Source organism: Phyllobates terribilis, unplaced genomic scaffold (genome assembly GCF_046119375.1).
Source record: "Phyllobates terribilis strain yellow unplaced genomic scaffold, ASM4611937v1 Scaffold_167__1_contigs__length_4167997, whole genome shotgun sequence".
NCBI lineage: Eukaryota > Metazoa > Chordata > Amphibia > Anura > Dendrobatidae > Phyllobates > Phyllobates terribilis.
Window position 1 is genome coordinate 4,047,412 of NW_027362927.1, and position 17,784 is coordinate 4,065,195.

Below are 17,784 nucleotides of genomic sequence, written 5' to 3' on the forward strand. Positions count from 1 at the left end.
CGGGGCTTCGGGTACCCGGTACGGTCTCATTCACACCCTTACCCCAGGTTCGGTGACAATGTCATGTTGGATAACCGTAGTCCTACCCGGTAGCTCTGAGAACGCGTCGGTGTTGTGCTGCACCAGCGAGCGAGCCTCCCGTTGCTGCTGTTTAGTGAGGGCATCATTTATCCTGACCTCCCCATCGGACGCTTCCCTGGCTTAAGGTAGAGAACTCTCTGGCGATATGCCCAGAGTGACGTCTGTAACTAAACACTCTCGATCTTTCCAAGGCTTTAGCAGGTTTACATGGTAAAGCTGCTCAGGTTTCCTCCTTCCGGGCTGATATACCCGGTAATTTACCTCCCCCACCTTTTCTCGAACCTCATATGGCCCTTGCCACTTGGCCATGAGCTTACTCTCGGCTGTGGGTACCAGTACTAACACACGATCGCCCTTGTTAAAAGACCTGACTCTGGCTCATTTATTATATGTGCGCCTCTGGGCTGCTTGGGCATCTAACAGATGTTCTGTCACGATGGGCAGGACCGCCGCGATCCGGTCCTGCATACTAGCTACGTGTTAAATTATACTCCTATGTGGAGTCGGCTCTTGTTCCCATGTCTCTTTGCTACGTCCAACAGACCCCTAGGGTGTCTGTCGTACAATAACTCAAAGGGCGAGAACCCTATGGAAGCCTGGGGTACCTCATGGGTGGCGAACATCAAATAGGGTAGCAACATGTCCCAATCCCTTCCGTCCTTAGAAACCACCTTTTTTAACATGGACTTGAGGGTTTTATTGAACCGTTCTACTAGCCCGTCTGTTTGAGGGTGGTACACCGAGGTGCGCAATTGTTTAATTTTTAGCAATTTGCACAGTTCCCTTGTCACTTTGGACATAAAAGGGGTCCCCTGATCCGTCAGGATCTCCTTAGGTAGTCCAAGGCGACAGAACATGGCAAACAGCTCCCGTGCAATCAATTTTGCCGAGGTGTGGCGTAGCAGTATAGCCTCCGGGTGCCGGGTGGCATAGTCGACGACCACCAGTATATGTTGGTGGCCACGGGCGGATTTTACAATGGGCCCTACCAAGTCCATTGCAATCCATTCAAAAGGTACCTCTATCACTGGCAGGGGTACCAAAGGTCTACGGAAACTTGCGATGGGTGTGGTCAACTGACATTCGGGGCAGGATTCGCAGTACCTTCTGACCTCCGCATAAACCCCAGGCCAAAAGAACCGCTGCAAAATACGTTCTTGCATTTTTTTTTACCCCAAAGTGTCCACCCAGCAGGTGTGTGTGTGCCAAATCTAGAACCACCCGATGGTACGACTGAGGTACCACAAACTGTTCCACGACCTCGTCCCTGATCTTATCTATCCTATATAGCAACTCACCGTGGACTACCATGCGTGGAAATTCAGTATCTGCACCGGGCTGTTGGGCTATGCCATTTACCTCTAACAACCTTTCCCGCGCCCGAGTCAGGGTGGGATCCTGTAGCTGAGCCGTCCCTAAAGTGTCCCGGGACACTTCCAGCTCGGGGATCGATGTGGTTTCCTCGACCTCTCCTGCCAGCACCTCTAAGGGAAAACTATCGGGGTCACATTCTGTCCCTAGGTTGGACACCCCTAAGGCAGGTTCCCCTGACTCGGGTTCGTCGGGTACAGCGCCTGTAATACATTTTACCGGGGGAGAGTGGATTTTGTTTTTCCACAGAGTCCAGAACAGGGGCAAGTCTCTTCCCAACACAGTCCCATAGGGAAGAGTTTTTACCACCCCCACCACATGTTTTATATCTCCACATGGCGTGGACAAAACTACCTCCGCAGTTGGGTACTCTCGGAGGTCCCCATGGATACACACAACCCCGACTGGCCGTCCACTGGGCTTGTCTCCTGCCACCAGCGACCCATGTACCAAAGTCACGAGGCTCCCTGAGTCCAGGAGGGCCTCCGTGGGGTACCCATTAACCAGTACCTGGAATAGTTGGAGTTCACTGTCCCGGGGGTCGGCGCTCGCCGTGCAGACGGTCTGGGCATACATTGAGACCCGACGGCTATATCCGCAGTCCATGGGTTCCGTAGTCAGGGGAAAATTAGCAACCACATGTCCCGGCCCCTGACACCGCCACCAGCACCTAAGGGTGGAGGTACTGTTAGGTCTTATGACAGTTTGGGAGGGAACCGGTCTCCTGCCACTCTCACTCCGCGGTACCCCTTCAGTACGGGCACGGTGCTGACTGTCCTCAGCAGAGGGACGCGACCCCTTTCCCGATTCCTGGGTTGGCAGAGATCGGCGTTACAGCTGAGAGGGGGCGGAGTCTCGAATGAAGTCCTGAGTGGCCGAGTAGCGCTCGATCAAACTGACCACCTGGTCGAGGGTGCCGGGGTCCCCTTGCCCCACCCAACGTTGGATAGAGGCTGGCAGAGTCCTAAGCAGCTGGTCAACCACCACCCTCTCCACCATCTGGGCTGGAGACAAAGTATCAGGCTGGAGCCACCTCTTTACCAGCTGTAGGAGGTCATAAGCCTGAGACCGGGTGGGTCGGGTCTCCACATAGGTCCACGAAAACACACGCTCAGCCCTCATGTATGTATTGACCCCCAGCCGGGCAAGGATCTCACCTTTGAGCCTCTAGTACTCCTGGGCGACCTCCCGACTGAGGTCGAAGTAGGCCTTTTGGGCATCGCCAACCAGAAACTGAGCCACCACTTCTGCCCACTGGCCGGCTGGTATGTTTTCCCGCTCTGCGGTGCACCCATAAAAGGTCAGGAAGGCCTGCATGCGCCCGCCATCTTGGATCCGTGAAATCGCACCGTCTGAGCCCGCCTCCGCTCCTAGTGCACTCCCCTGACAGGACTCTTCGCTAGCCAGGGGCAAGTGCTCTAGTTCACGGTCCCCTGGGAGACCCACAAAACGAGGAGACAAAGGAGACCAGAGCTACAACAAATGCTGACTAAAGGAGTCTCTTCTTTTATAAACCTGATGGCCCTGGAGTGAAAGCCGTTTATGGAGGCAATTGGTTTAGAAAATCTTGATAAATTACCTCAATTAAGGGGGGGCTAGGTTTGAATTTGAATCTTACTTTAAATTTAAATGTAATCTGTTATATTACACACATGGTCGGGCAGAAGTGAAGCCCAGGAGATAGTTTTTCCCTAGCGAGCAGTTAAAAATGTTTACGCTCTTGCTAGGTCAGTTCTTTAAAACTTTTATATATTGTTTTTTGAATTTGTTTCACATGTTTGAGCTTCGCTCGTTATTACGGAATTTAACTACATGTCATCATTATTTTACAAGTTGTTCACCAAACATGTCTATCATTGCAGTCTTTGAATATGTATATTGTATCTTGGAATGTTAAGGGTTTGCCTTCTCCCCAAAAACGGATGAAAGTCCTTAGACATTTAAAACGTTTAAAGCCTGACATAGCCCTGCTACAAGAAACGCATTTGCCTGAAACAGATTTCCCCCGGATGAAGAAGTTTTGGGTTGGAGGTATTTATGGTTCACCGTCCGTAGATAGAAAGGCTGGTGTCTTAATCCTTATTAATAAGCAGTTTACACATCAGGTCATAAGTTAGCAGCAGGATGAAGAAGGGAGGTTGATTCAATTAACATTATCTACGTCTTGCGGAACCTTCTCTATCTACAATATATACGCGCCTAATATAAGCAACAAACTTTTTTTTAAACAATTGGAGACTAGACTCCTATTTGATTCCAACCATAACAAAATAATAGGTGGAGACTTTAACTCGGTAGTCTCGGTTCATGAGGATAGGAAAAACACTACTGGTACTCCGCAATCGGTTACCTCGCATGACAAAGCACTGGCACCTTTTTTGTCTAGTTGCCAATTAACTGATTCATGGAGGTTTTTGAACCCCAGTAATAGAGAATATACACACTTCTCACACGCCAACGACTCTTGGTCTCGTATTGACTACTTTTTTGTATCTTCTCCTCTGTTGGCTAAATTGGTAATGGTGCAAATTGATGATATTGTTATTTCTGATCATGCTCCGGTGAGATTGGAACTGTCGAGGGATTTCCCTTGGGGCCCAGACTTCTTGTGGAGATTTCCAGATTATTTTTGCAAAGACGACTCTTTCATTTCTTCTCTCAAGATTTGGTGGAACGAGTTCTTATCTGACAACTCGGCACACCAAGATAACCCCACATTATTATGGGAGTCGGCCAAGGCGGTACTTAGAGGTAGGATTTTGGCATATACCTTTTCTCACAAAAAGGGGGTTATGAAAAAATATAGTGAACTGTCCTCTGAACTGCAACAAGCCTATTCTACATTTCTTCTTGATCCTTCCCCTCTTAATAAAACACATTGGTCCCAAAAACAATCTGAATTCAATCAATATGCAGATATGAGAGAAAAATTTCATTTATCTCAAACAGAAGCATTCTTTTATAGATTTGGTAACAAATCGGGGAGGATGATGGCCAATTTAGCTAAAGGCATGAGAAAGCCACAGGGAATCTTTCAACTAAGAAATAAAAATGGAGTTATTCTCACGGACCCTAAATCAATTAATGAGATTTTAGGCTCATTCTATAAGGACCTATATAAAAAACCAAAACAAACCTTGCCCCTTTCTAATACACTCTTGGATAAAGTCAAATTACCATTTTTTTCGGAGGAACATAAATCTATATTAAATAAACCTATTTCATTGGAAGAGATTGCCACTACAATTAAAAATTTGAAACCAAACAAAGCTCCTGGACCTGATGGATACACTTCTGATTTCTTTAAATCCTTAATGGAAGAGGTGTCCCCACTATTAGTACCGATCTTCAACAGGATAATCTGTGGCAATCCCATTCTCCCATCCGCAAATATGGCTTATGTCAAGTTATTACTAAAACCAGACAAAGATCCATTATCCCCCAATTCATACAGACCGATTTCACTTACAAATATCGACATTAAGCTTTTATCCATAATAATGGCTGATAGACTGGCCTCCATTCTACCTCACCTTATATCTCCTGCACAAGCAGGCTTTGTTAAGGGTCGCTCAGCCACACTAAATATTAGGAAAGTATTGTTGGCGCTCGATAAAGGTCTTTCTACTCCTGATCTAAAGGGATCCTCAGCAATTATCTCCGTTGACGCCAAAAAGGCCTTTGATAATATAAATTGGGATTGGTTATACATGGTTTTGACTAAAATGTCATTGTCAGGCCCCTTTTTTAATCATATTAGTAATTTATATACGTCTCCTAAAGCCCAGGTATATACCCCGGGTTTTCTATCCTCTCCCTTCCCTTTTGAAAAGGGAACGAGACAAGGATGTCCTCTATCCCCCTTACTTTTTAATCTGGCTCTAGAACCCTTAGTCCGTATTTTGTCAGAACCTAGAACTTTTTCGGGCATCCAATTTAACAAAAAATCAGTTCAGGCGGCTTTTTTTGCAGATGACATCATTCTGTTCATGTCAGATCCCTTCCTACATTTACCTCTGGTGTTGGATCTACTTAAGAATTTTGGCTCATATTCTGGTTTCAAAATAAACACTAAAAAATGTGAATTGCTACCATTAACTGAAAAGGGTATGAAACTCTACCCAAAGAAATCTTTTTGTGATATTAACATAACTACATCCCATATTACCTATCTGGGTATAAAAATAGGATGGCTACCTTCTTCTCTATATACATTAAATTATCACCCCCTCATCAAAAAAATTACTGATCAGTTGAAGTCGTGGCAGGATTTGCCCTTGTCTTTCTTGGGTAGGGCGCATGTCGTTAAGATGATAAGCACCTCGAAAATTATGTATCAGCTCCAAACTCTGCCATTACTATTGAAACACTCCGACGTAATCACACTTAATAAGGCCTTCAGTCATTTTATATGGAGAGGAAAACCTCCTAGGATTAGCCTTGACAAACTTATGTCGTCCAAGGATGATGGAGGCATCAATTTTCCAAGTATAAGAAATTATAACCTGGCTTGTCTTTTTCGCTACATAATTGACTGGCTCCACAAAAGACATACATACTCTGATTACTCTTTGGAATCAGACTATGCTTACCCTTTTAATTTAACTGCTCTTCTACACTCTCGCTACTCTTCCCTACCCCCAGCAATCAAAAAATCTGTGACTCTTAAAGACACCATTTCCACTTGGAAAGCGGTTAGAAAGAAATATGGCCTTTCTTTCAGAGTTTCTAAGCACCTGCCGCTATGGCGGAATCCGGAATTTCCACAGGGCAGTGAAAATAAATTATTTATGAAATGGCAGCAAGCAGGTATACATGGCATATCCCACCTACTCCACCCAAACGATCGAGATGGTTGACGTTCCCGGAATGTATAGATAAATATGATCTACCTCTGCAGCATGGCCTCCAATTTGAACAAATTAGATTATCCGTTATGTCAAACTTAAAGGATGTCACCTTCGAGACCTTTCAAAACGAATTAGATATAATTTTACTATCTCCAACTGGTACTCCCTCAATTTCTAGTCTTTACTCGGCTATGAAATCTAATTTATTAAAGATACACCCTGATGTCTTCTTTAAATATTGGAAGCAACAATTAGATGATGTTGAAATCCCTACTAAGATCAGATCGGGTTGGAATATATTTAGAAAATACATTATAAACGAATCATGGAGAGAGACTCAGTATAAAATAATACATGGGGCCATTTACGTGTTTAACATACCGAAAAAAGATCCCTTGTCAAATAGGATGATTGCTTGCCCTAAATGTCATCACCCATACTCTGATCTTATGCGCGGCCTATGGTCCTGCCCTGATTCAACAGTATACTGGAATCAAGTATCAGATGTGATAAAGACTATTTGGGGCCCAGGATACAATCTCTCTCCATATGTAGCAATATTACATCATTGGGATAAACCAGAAAACCCTGACCAAAAATCAAAAGGCCCCCAAAACTGCTTCATACTCTACTCCTCCTGGCAAAAAAACAGTTACTTAAACATTGGCTGGATCCTATCATTCCCCCATAGCAGAGCTAATAATCCAAATGAAACATTTTATGGGAGTGGAGCAATTAGATGCCCTTAGTAACAAGGAACAGCGAGCTGGCAAATTTCTATCAAAATGGAAACAGTTTATTATAACTTGCCGTTCTATGTCTGAAAAGAATAAAATTGTCCAACCATTTACTTCTACAGAATGGTATATTCTGGAGGATCTAAATAATAACCTAGGACTCTTACGTGTTAACTAAAGCAGGGGAGAAATTCATCACAATTTATCGTTATTTAATGAATTGCATTGATTGTAGATGACTGTAACTTGCTAATACTTAGTTTAGATGTCTATTTGTTAAGCCAGGTAACCGGAACTTGTTGATCATTTATGGTGCGTGATTTGTGTGCAGGTTTATTATTCTCTACATCCTGGCTCTGTTCTATTTGTTCTTATTTGTTTTTCTATGATTTCTTATGTTTAAAAAACAAATAAAAATGATGTTTGAAAAAAAAATGGTCAGGAAGGCTTCCACGTCGTCCTCCGGTCCCATCTTCCTCAACGCTGAGCGAACCTTGTCCCGGCCTCTCAACGTTCCGGGGCTGGTGCCGTCGGCATCTCCTGCATGGCAACAGTAACTGTTGCTGCTGATCACGCTGCTCCGGGAGAGTATCCACTGTTTGTAAAGCTCCTCCATTTTGTCCACGGGGTGGAACTGAAAGGTGGCAGGTCGGATTGTGGCCATGCAGCTGCCAGTGGGGGTATGCCTCAGTCACTATGCCCGCATTCTCCACCAAGCTGTAAGGCGGCGGTGTTCACACCGTGCAGTAACTGAGGCAGTGACCCAAGCAAGTCCAACATAAACAGCTTTTATTCAGCAACTCACGGGTAAACAGAAAGTCCTCCGGTTCGCAGCCGGGTTTACAATGAGTCCATAAACAACGGTTGCCGGGGGCAAAGGCCGCGCCGGGCCGCTCAGAGCCTGACAGGTGCAGAGGCTTCCCAGGAGTGGGTTCAGCCACCCTCAATCCTGCTGAGCTCCCCTGCTGTGCTCCCAGCAGGTTCCAACATAGAACAACACTAATCCTTAGTGCAGGGGTTTTAAAGGACCTGTGGCAAGAGCCACTGGAAAACCCGGGTTGGAGGGAGGAGGCCGCCCCACTGCCTCCTGTGACCTCCTCCAAGAAATGAAGGCCCTGCTGGGTTTTACTTAATCTGCCTTAGCCAGGTAGTCTGACCAGGTCAATGCTCACCTTCATTCCTGCATTGCAGCTGTGTCTATGACTGCAATGCACTCCAACGGGTTTAATAGGTCTCTGTACACATTCTGGGGGAGATATAATGTCCCTCGTATACGATCCCGGTCACTGCCTCACAGTATCTATGGTTACGACCACCAACAGCTGACTAACAATATGTGTGTAGTTGTAACCATGGATACCTAAGCTACTGCAATGCCTGCACATGGGGTAAGTGACATAGCTAATTAGGAGAACTATACTACATTTCTAATTGGAGGTATTTGTTACTATTATTATACCTACAACATATTGAAATAGGAACTTGGAGATTAGAATACTCCTTTAAGGACTGTGCTATCCATAATAAGTGAGTACATTATACACTAAGGGACTGCTCTATATATATAATAAGGCTACATTTCTGCATCAGTGTCCTGCTTGATTTTCTTTTTCTTTCAAACAGCACACAGACCCACTGAGTAAGTCCTATTCCGATCTTCAAAATCGGATCAGAACAGGACATGATTTGAGTCTCGCAGATCTCATTCTCGGATCTGTGACTTTCACAGATATGTGAATGGATTTATAAAACTCTGAGTCTGTGTGCCGTCTAATAAAAAAATCTGGCAGCTCATGGACATTTCACACAAAAATGAGAATGTGGCCTAAGTGATTTTACAAATAACAGTATTACTCCAAGTCATACAGTGCAGATACAGAATAAATATTTACATCCAGTGATCGCTGACGTCTCTTCTGATCAGAGCCGGTTTCTGTTGTTTCTTCTCCATCTGGTCAGACCTTCATGTCGACATCTCCCAGCCATGACTCGTCTTGTCACACTGATCACCGCAGCCCTAAAAATAACAAATAACAAGGTCACATATATAATATATATATATAATATGTATATATATATATATATATATACACATATATACATAAAGTACAGACCAAAAGTTTGGACACACCTTCTCATTTAAAGAAATTTCTGTATTTTCATGACTTTGAAAATTGTACATTCACACTAAAGGCATCAAAACTATGAATTAACACATGTGGAATTATATACTTAACAAAAAAGTGTGAAACTACTGAAAATATGTCTTATATTCTAGGTTCTTCAAAGTAGTCACCTTTTGCTTTGATGACTGCATTGCACACTCTTGGCATTCTCTTGATGAGCTTCAAGAGGTAGTCACCGGAAATAGTTTTCACTTCACAGGTGTGCCCTGTCAGGTTTAATAAGTGGTATTTCTTGCCTTATAAATGGGGTTGGGACCATCAGTTGTGTTGTGCAGAAGTCAGGTGGATACAGAGCTGATAGTCCTACTGAATAGACTGTTAGAATTTGTATTATGGCAAGAAAAAAACAGCTAAGTAAAGAAAAACGAGTGGCCATCATTACTTTAAGAAATTAAGGTCAGTCAGTCCGAAAAATTGGGCAAACTTTGAATGTGTCCCCAAGTGCAGTTGCAAAAACCATCAAGCGCTACAAACAAACTGGCTCACATGAGGACCGCCCCAGGAAAGGAAGACCAAGAGTCACCTCTGCTTCTGAGGATAAGTTTATCCGAGTCACCAGCCTCAGAAATCGCAGGTTCACAGCAGCTCAGATTAGAGACCAGGTCAATGTCACACAAAGTTCTAGCAGCAGACACATCTCTACAACAACTGTTAAGAGGAGACTTTGTGCAGCAGGCCTTCATGGTAAAATAGCTGCTAGGAAACCACTGCTAAGGACAGGCAACAAGCAGAAGAGACTTGTTTGGGCTAAAGAACACAAGGAATGGACATTAGACCAGCGGAAATCTGTGCTTTGGTCTGATGATTCCAAATTTGAGATCTTTGGTTCCAACCACCGTGTCTTTGTGCGACGTAGAAAAGGTGAACAGATGGACTCTACATGCCTGGTTCCCACCGTGAAGCATGGAGGAGGAGGTGTGATGGTGTGGGGGTGCTTTGCTGGTGACACTGTTGGGGATTTATTCAAAATTGAAGGCATACTGAACCAGCATGGCTTCCACAGCATCTTGCAGCGGCATGCTATTCCATCTGGTTTGCGTTTAGTTGGACCATCATTTATTTTTCAACATGACAATGACTCCAAACACACCTCCAGGCTGTGTAAGGGCTGTTTGACCAAGAAGAAGAGTGATGGGGGATGCACGGGAGAAATCTTGTTTGCGACTGTGGGAAGAGGAGATAAGAGGGGAGTAGAGAAGGAGATCTTGTGAGGATCGGAGGTTGCGTGCAGGTAAGTACCGGGAGACTAGGTCACAGATGTATGGAGGAGACAGGTTGTGGATGGCTTTGTATGCCATGGTTAGGGTTTTGAACTGGATTCTCTGGGCAATGGGGAGCCAGTGAAGGGATTGACAGAGGGGAGAGGCTGGGGAATAGCGGGGGGACAGGTGGATTAGTCGAGCAGTAGAGTTTAGGATAGATTGGAGGGGTGCAAGCGTGTTGGAAGGGAGGCCACAGAGCAGGAGGTTGCAGTAGTCGAGGCGGGAGATGATGAGGGCATGCACTAGTGTTTTTGCAGAGTCTTTGCTGAGGAATGCACGGATCCGGGATAAATTTTTGAGTTGGAGTCGGCAGGAAGTGGAAAGGGCTTGGATATGTGGTTTGAAGGAGAGATCAGAGTCCAGGGTTACCCCAAGGCAGCGAGCTTGTGGGACTGGGGAGAGTGAACAGTGTAACATACCTGGTGGTGGGCTTGCATGGTGCACCATCTCTCACTATGCAAGATCGCAAACTTGATCTTCAGTCCAGTCTGCTAGCCTGGCTTCTATTCATGCTGTCTGTTTGTCTCTGTTATGACTGCTTAGGGCAGTGGCCCGGTTACTTCCTGTTTCTTGTAGCTGCTGTGGGCGCACCCCTAATGCGTCCTCAGCCTATTGCTGTCTGTCACTGGATATTTAAACCAGCTTCACCTGGAAGCTGGTGCCTGAGCAACGCTATCATTCAGTGTGCTCCTTTACTCTGAATGTGCCAGGTCCTGTTCTGTTCTTGTCTGTTTCCGCCTCTCTGGGGACTGTATTCCCAGACTGGCTCCTGTATCTCTTTCAGTAGCAGTTCCTGTCTGAACTGTACCCTAGCCTGTCTGTCCGCCTTCCTGGAGGCTGTATTTCCAGGCCAGTCTGGACACGCTCCTAGCCTGTTCGTCCCACCTTCTGGGGGCCGCATACCTAGATCTGTTATCTGTGTTTTCTTGCCTGTCTGTCCGCCTTCCTGGAGGCTGGATTTCCAGGCCAGTCTGAACACGCTCCTAGCCTGTTCGTCCCGCCTTCTAGGGGCCGCATACCTAGACCCGCTCCTGTATCTCGCTGCAGTGTCAGTTCTTGTCTGTACACTCTCCTAGCCTGTTACCTGTTTTTCTCTATGTCCGTACCTTCCCTTTTTCTGCAGAGTCTGAACCTGCACCTAACTCCTACTCGTTGTCGCTGTACTTCCGTTTGCTGCCTGCCTGCTCTGCCTTGCTCACCGCTCCGGCGGTTCCTGCCTGCTCTGCCTTGCTCACCACTCCGGCGGTTCCTGCCTGCTCTGCCTTTATCAGTGCTCCGGCGGTTCCTGCCTGCTCTGCCTTGCTCACCGCTCCGGCGGTTCCTGCCTGCTCTGCCTTGCTCACCGCTCCGGCGGTTCCTTTCTGCTCTGCATGTCTACCGCATCTGCGGTTCTGTTCCTGAGTCCCAGTCTGTACTGGACCCTATCCAGCCTGTGCTCCAACCTGCTAGTACCTCCCCGTCTGCACGCCAGCCGTGCCTGCCAGTATCCTCCTGTCTGCACTCCAGCCGTGCCTGCCAGTGCCCACCCGTCTGCATGCCAGCCGTGCCTGCCAATACCCACCTGTCTGTGTTCCAGCCTAACCTGCCTGTTCCTGTATTCCCCGGTGTGGGTCCACAGCCGTGTCCGGGGTCTGGCCTGGAGTAGCACCTGGTCCCTCTGCTCGGTTCCTCCCTGGTGCACGGCGTCGTAGCCGTCGTGCGACCTTGGTCGGATCGGCTTGATACTTAGTTACGCCCCTACAGGTGCCAGGAGGAGCAAAAGAGGAATTACTCTCTCTTGCTTCGTGGTCACTGTAAATTAGTGCCAGACAGGAGTAGGTGCCAGCGTCTTGTTGCTATCTACTTCTGAAGGTCAGCGGTGGTATACCGTATGCTGGAGACCGTACAGTTGAGGCGGCAGTTGACAGTGCAAGCACGTACCTTCTGATAGTTCAGTCCGCTGGTGGTGTTGTGAAGGTCTGTATATTACTGACCTGTAGATGAGAGCTGTTGCGCTTGATTGTGTGAGGGTCACGCCACACCCGGAGTCCCGGCCGGAGGCTCCGGTAGTGGCGGGCGCTCAGAGGTAGCGATACCTTCTTCCTGTTCGCGAGGACCTGCGGGACGTCTAGTCACGTGGTGTACGTGACGTAGGGTCACGTGGTGTCTCGCGGTGGATTGGGTACGGGTATCACTGAGGACCTTTCCTACGCGTTTCGGATTGCACGGAATCCTTCTTCAGGGATGGTCCTTCAGTGCTGAGTGCTTCCTTATATACGTAAGTACTCGGTCCTCCTAGTGCTACATTTAATTGGAGACAGATGATACAGGGTGGAGCTGATTGTCGTAGTTGTTTAGTTGTTGACAAAAACCAGTATTTACTTGTGGTTAATACAACACACCCTAGGAGGTTCCAATGTGTTGCTAAAGTCTCCTAGCAGATGTAGTTAATTAATTGTAGTCTGGGATCAGTGAATTATTGTAGTTCCATTGTTCAGTTGAACGCAAAGAGTTCTATTTCACTGTTAAGACCTTTTGGTCTCAGTGAATTTAATTTGAAGATCCAGTTACTTTCAATTCGGGACATTTGGTTGATGTAATGACCTTGTCTCCAGTGTTTCTGGACAATTTGGATGTCTGTGATTTTTATACCTTTGATTGAGCCTTCATGTTTGTCCGCAAAGTGTTTGGAGAGAGGGTGTTTCGGAAATTTTGTCCGTAAATTCCTTAGATGTTCACCCACTCTCCTATTTAGGGGACGTATAGTACGTCCCACATATAACTTCTCGCAAGGGCATTTTAGTCCATAGATTACCCCCTTGGTGGTACAAGTGATGAAATCTTTGATCGGGAATTCAATATCACCATGGGATATTTTATTTTGTTTTTTTGTATGTAAATTCCTGCAGACTGAACATTTGTTGCATGGATAGAAGCCGGCAGGATTTGGAAATAGGCTTTTCGGTAGAGTGGTGGATGGAGGGTTTTTAATAGATGGGGCTACTAGGTTGCCAAGGTTTCTGGCTTTCCTAAATATGAATCTTGGTTTTAGGGGGATCTGGTCCCCTACTAACTTATCGTCTCTAAGAATGTTCCAGTGCCGTTGAATAATTTTCCTTAGGAGGTAAGTATTAGAGTTGTATGTGGTTATTATTGGGATATCGATAGTGGAACCATTTGTGTTTTGATTAGTTGTTTCTTCTTTGTTGTCCAGGAGTTCTGCTCGGACAATTTTACGTGTCTGGACCTTGAATTGTTCAGAAGTATTGGATCATAACCTTTATTTAGAAATGTTTCCGTCATGAGGTTTGCTTCCTCCTCAAAATCCTTTGGTTTTGAGCAGTTTCGATATAGTCTCATTTAAGAGCCAGCTTGGGAGGTGGCAGCTATTTGTGTGTATAAAACTGTTGGTGTCAGTGGGTTTGAAAAAAGTAGGGGTGCATATTTGGCTTTCATTAATATATATATTTAAATCCAGAAAGCTTACCTGATTAGTACTTATTGTTAAGGTGAAATGAAGATAAAATTCATTATTATTTAGGTCAGCCAAAAATTGTTTAAGGGAGTCCTGGCTACCAGACCAAATAAAAAGGATATCATCAATGAAGCGGCGCCAAAAAATCAAGTCCGGGTGTAGACTACCATTGGTGAAGATATTGTGGTGTTCCCACATGCCTACATACAGATTAGGGTAACTGGGCGCGAAGCGTGTGCCCATTGCGGTGCCCCACCTCTGCCTGTAGTGTCTTTCCTCATACTTAAAAGAGTTGTGGTTTAGGATTAGAGATGAGCGGTGTTCGACTCGAACTGTTTGTCAATCTCATATTTGAGCTGTTTTGGGCGGTGTTCGAGCCGTTCGGCGAACACGAACGATTTGAAAAAAATTCGACTGTTCGAGGTTATGTTCGATAAATGTTCGTGCACCAAAATCATAACTGGATTTTTTCTCAGTAATGCTGAAAATTAATGTTAATACGCAGTTTGAGTGTACAGCGGGGCGGTGGGAGGGGCGGGGGATGGATCTCTGCAGGAATAATGAAGACCTCCATTTTTTTTTCTCTTTCCCGCATTTACAGTGGGGAGGTGCAATCTGTCAGCCTATCAGCAGCGCACACACGGAGCGAACTGCTTTTTTTCACACAAGCAAGGGCATGTGTCATTGGATGTATGTCACATGTCCTTGCCTATAAGACCCAGCCATTTTCCCCGTCGCCACCATTTTCTCACTGCTGCAGCTGCGTGTTAATTTCAAGCCAATTTTCGCACAAATCTACAGATAGCTTGGGAGTAGGGAAGAGTTGTGATTGCAGTCCTTTTAAGGACTAGGTTACAGCATTTCCTAAGACTTTTATCAGGCAGGTCTGTGCTCTTAAATAGATAGGTTGGGAGTAAATGTGTCACCCTGGCCTGGATACAACAAATATAATAAAGCTGTGTCTGAGAGCAAGGGGGAGGTTCTCTGGTCAGGGGAACATTAGCATGCAATACCTCCTGTCACAGGCCAGTAGGGGGAGCAGGCTGCCCCTATAAAAGCTGGAACTGGGGGCAGGGTTATGGAGAACTGGACGACCTGTCTCTGGATTGAGAGGTGTCCCAGAGCAGTGAGGGACAGTTGTATTGCACCCTAAGAGGACGTGTGGCAGTAGGAGAGCCACAAGCCAGGGACAAGAGGTGAAGTACGCCTTTCCTGGCAGATAAAGAACCAAATTTACCAGACTTTGGTGTCTGAGGCTGTGAGGATTCCACGTCCTACAGCAGATAACCAGTCCGCAGGGGACTGTACGTTACTTGGCCTAAGAAGCCCGGAGGTTCCGCCACACCAGAAGGGACCAGCAAAGCCGTACCAAGCCGGGAGTAGAAATGAACCCACCTGCAAACCATACGGGCGAGAGGACACGGTGAGCTTGGGACCGTGGGCTGTTACCCTACCAGGAGGAGATAGCCAGAAGGAGCGCAGAGAGCATGGTAGGCCTACACCCTCACCCTGACCAGGGCCAATTTCCCAATTGCTCTCAGACATCCAGGTCCCCTCCTGGCCGGGACTGTTTGTGGGTCAGTTAACCTGTTCTAGTAAAGACCCTGGACTGCAACCTGTTGTCTGTGTGCTCCTTGCTCCTCCAGCACTAACGGTACTGGGACGTCCTACACCATCACCCCCATCTTGAATTATACTGCCCTGGGGCCGCACTCTTCCCGTGGGGAGTCACACTATCCCAGCTGCATACATCATCAGCCCCAGCGGTCTACCTGGCAGCGGCGGTCCGCACTGACCGCAATCCACGGGAGGCGTAGTCGGACACACCAACAGCGCATCGCAGACTACCACTGGTCTGAGCATCCTGAGCCACGGAACCGGGTAGGTACTACTACCCCCATCGTTCCCCTATTGCCCGGATCAGAGTGCCCCACGGCCCAGGGGGCGAGTCAGCTTTGGCGTAGTCGGCAGGATAGTAACCAACCCGCCACAAAAGGGTATTGCGTGCCTGAAAAAGACTATACACACACCTGAAAAGAGGTTTCCCGCCATCCGGAGCCGTTTCCCGCCATCTTCTGTCGGTTCCCGCCATCTTCAGCCGTTTTCCCGCCATCGGACGCCATCTTCAGGACGCCGCGCGGGAAGAAGAGGGGCGTGGACGTCCAAACCGCGCGAGACCCGAAGCTCTGCCCCACGCACCGACGCTGCACAAGGTCCTGGAAGGAAGAGAGAGCGACGCTGACATCACCAGGACGCGACGCAAGGTCCTCGTCCAGAGCAGCATCAGCGGAGCCGCGGCCTACAGAAGAGGATCGTCGGAAGGTAGGCCACGCTTAACTAGGGGGGAGGAAGATGTCGGACACAGAGGCGCCCACTACCACCAGCGCAGCTGCAGCAGCGGTGATGCCATTTTCCCTGCCCTACATCCCTGGAGCGGCCTGGCTGCCTAAGTACTCAGGGGAGCCCCATGCCCTGACTGATTTTAAGGAAAGGCTGTACAGTTTGTTCCAAGTTTACCCCCTGACAGAGGAACAGAAGGTCAGCATACTGACGGGGCAGTTAACTGGCGCAGCCCAGCGGGAGGTAAAGTCGTGGCCCGCTGAGGAGAAAAGGACTGTGAAGGACATTCTGGCCCGGCTGCGAGGTACCTTTAATACCCGTACCTCAGCAGAAATTAAAATGAGGTTCTATGGATGTAAGCAGCGGGCACAGGACAGCATCAGAGACTATGCCCTAAATTTGCAGGAAGCCTTGAGGGCCATCAAACAAACTGACGGACAAGCTGCTAACAGAACAATTCATAGAAGGTCTGCTGTCTAGCGCCCACAGGGCCCAACTGCGCCTCATGTTCTTTCAGAACCCTGATCTGACCTTTGCCCAATTTAAGGACAGGGCCATAAGGGTGCTCCATGAACCCGCAACAAGTGGCGCTATAAACCCCCGGTGCCCTGCTTTCACCTATCACCAGGAGGCGGCGCCCTCCTCTATGGACTCTGTGGGGGCTGACGCACAGGCCCTGAACCAAGCCCCGTCGAAAGATCTGCACCACCAAGTCCAGGAGCGTCGCAGCGTTGACCAGCACCGTCCAGGCGTTACAAGTGGACCCGTCAAGACCCATCGAGTAGGCTTCAAGTCCGGAGGATGTCCCGTGGCGTCGACAGAGGAGGACCCCATCGTTCAGAGGGAGGCCCACAGACAGCTACGCAGAGGATGGACAGCCCATTTGCCGTCGATGCAACCAGCCCGGACACATTTCCAGGTACTGGGGCAGAGGGCCGACCCCCAGGCATAAGATCACCAGGCCGTTATAATTGGCGTGATAAGTACGTTGGGGGGCGCCCGGTTTTACCCGTGGTGCTGGACGGTATCCCCATGAGCGCCTTGCTGGATACTGGGTCGCAAGTAACCACTATCCCTTATGTACTTTTTAAGCAGTATTGGACTGATGCTGATATCACACGGTATCCAGACAGTAACTTGAGCATCATCGCTAGTAATGGCTTGCCCGTGCCGCAGATGGGGTTCAAGGAGATGACCATTAAAATTGGTAAAGTTGAACTACCGGCACAGGGAGTGATTATTGTGGACATTGACCGTCGTGAAAGTCACCCTAAAATAACTGTGGGTACTAACGTGATTGAAAATTGTCTTTCAGAGGTAATTGTAATTCTACAACAGGTGGCGGTGAATGCTAGTTCCAGCCAACAGTGTCCTCAACAAGGAGATAAAAGCCCTGATGAGACGGCAGCAGGTAGAACTGTCTGGTGGTGAGATCGGTAGCGTAAGAATGAGTGACCCATTCCCCATTTCCATGCCTCCCAAAAGTGAAATGATGATCTGGTG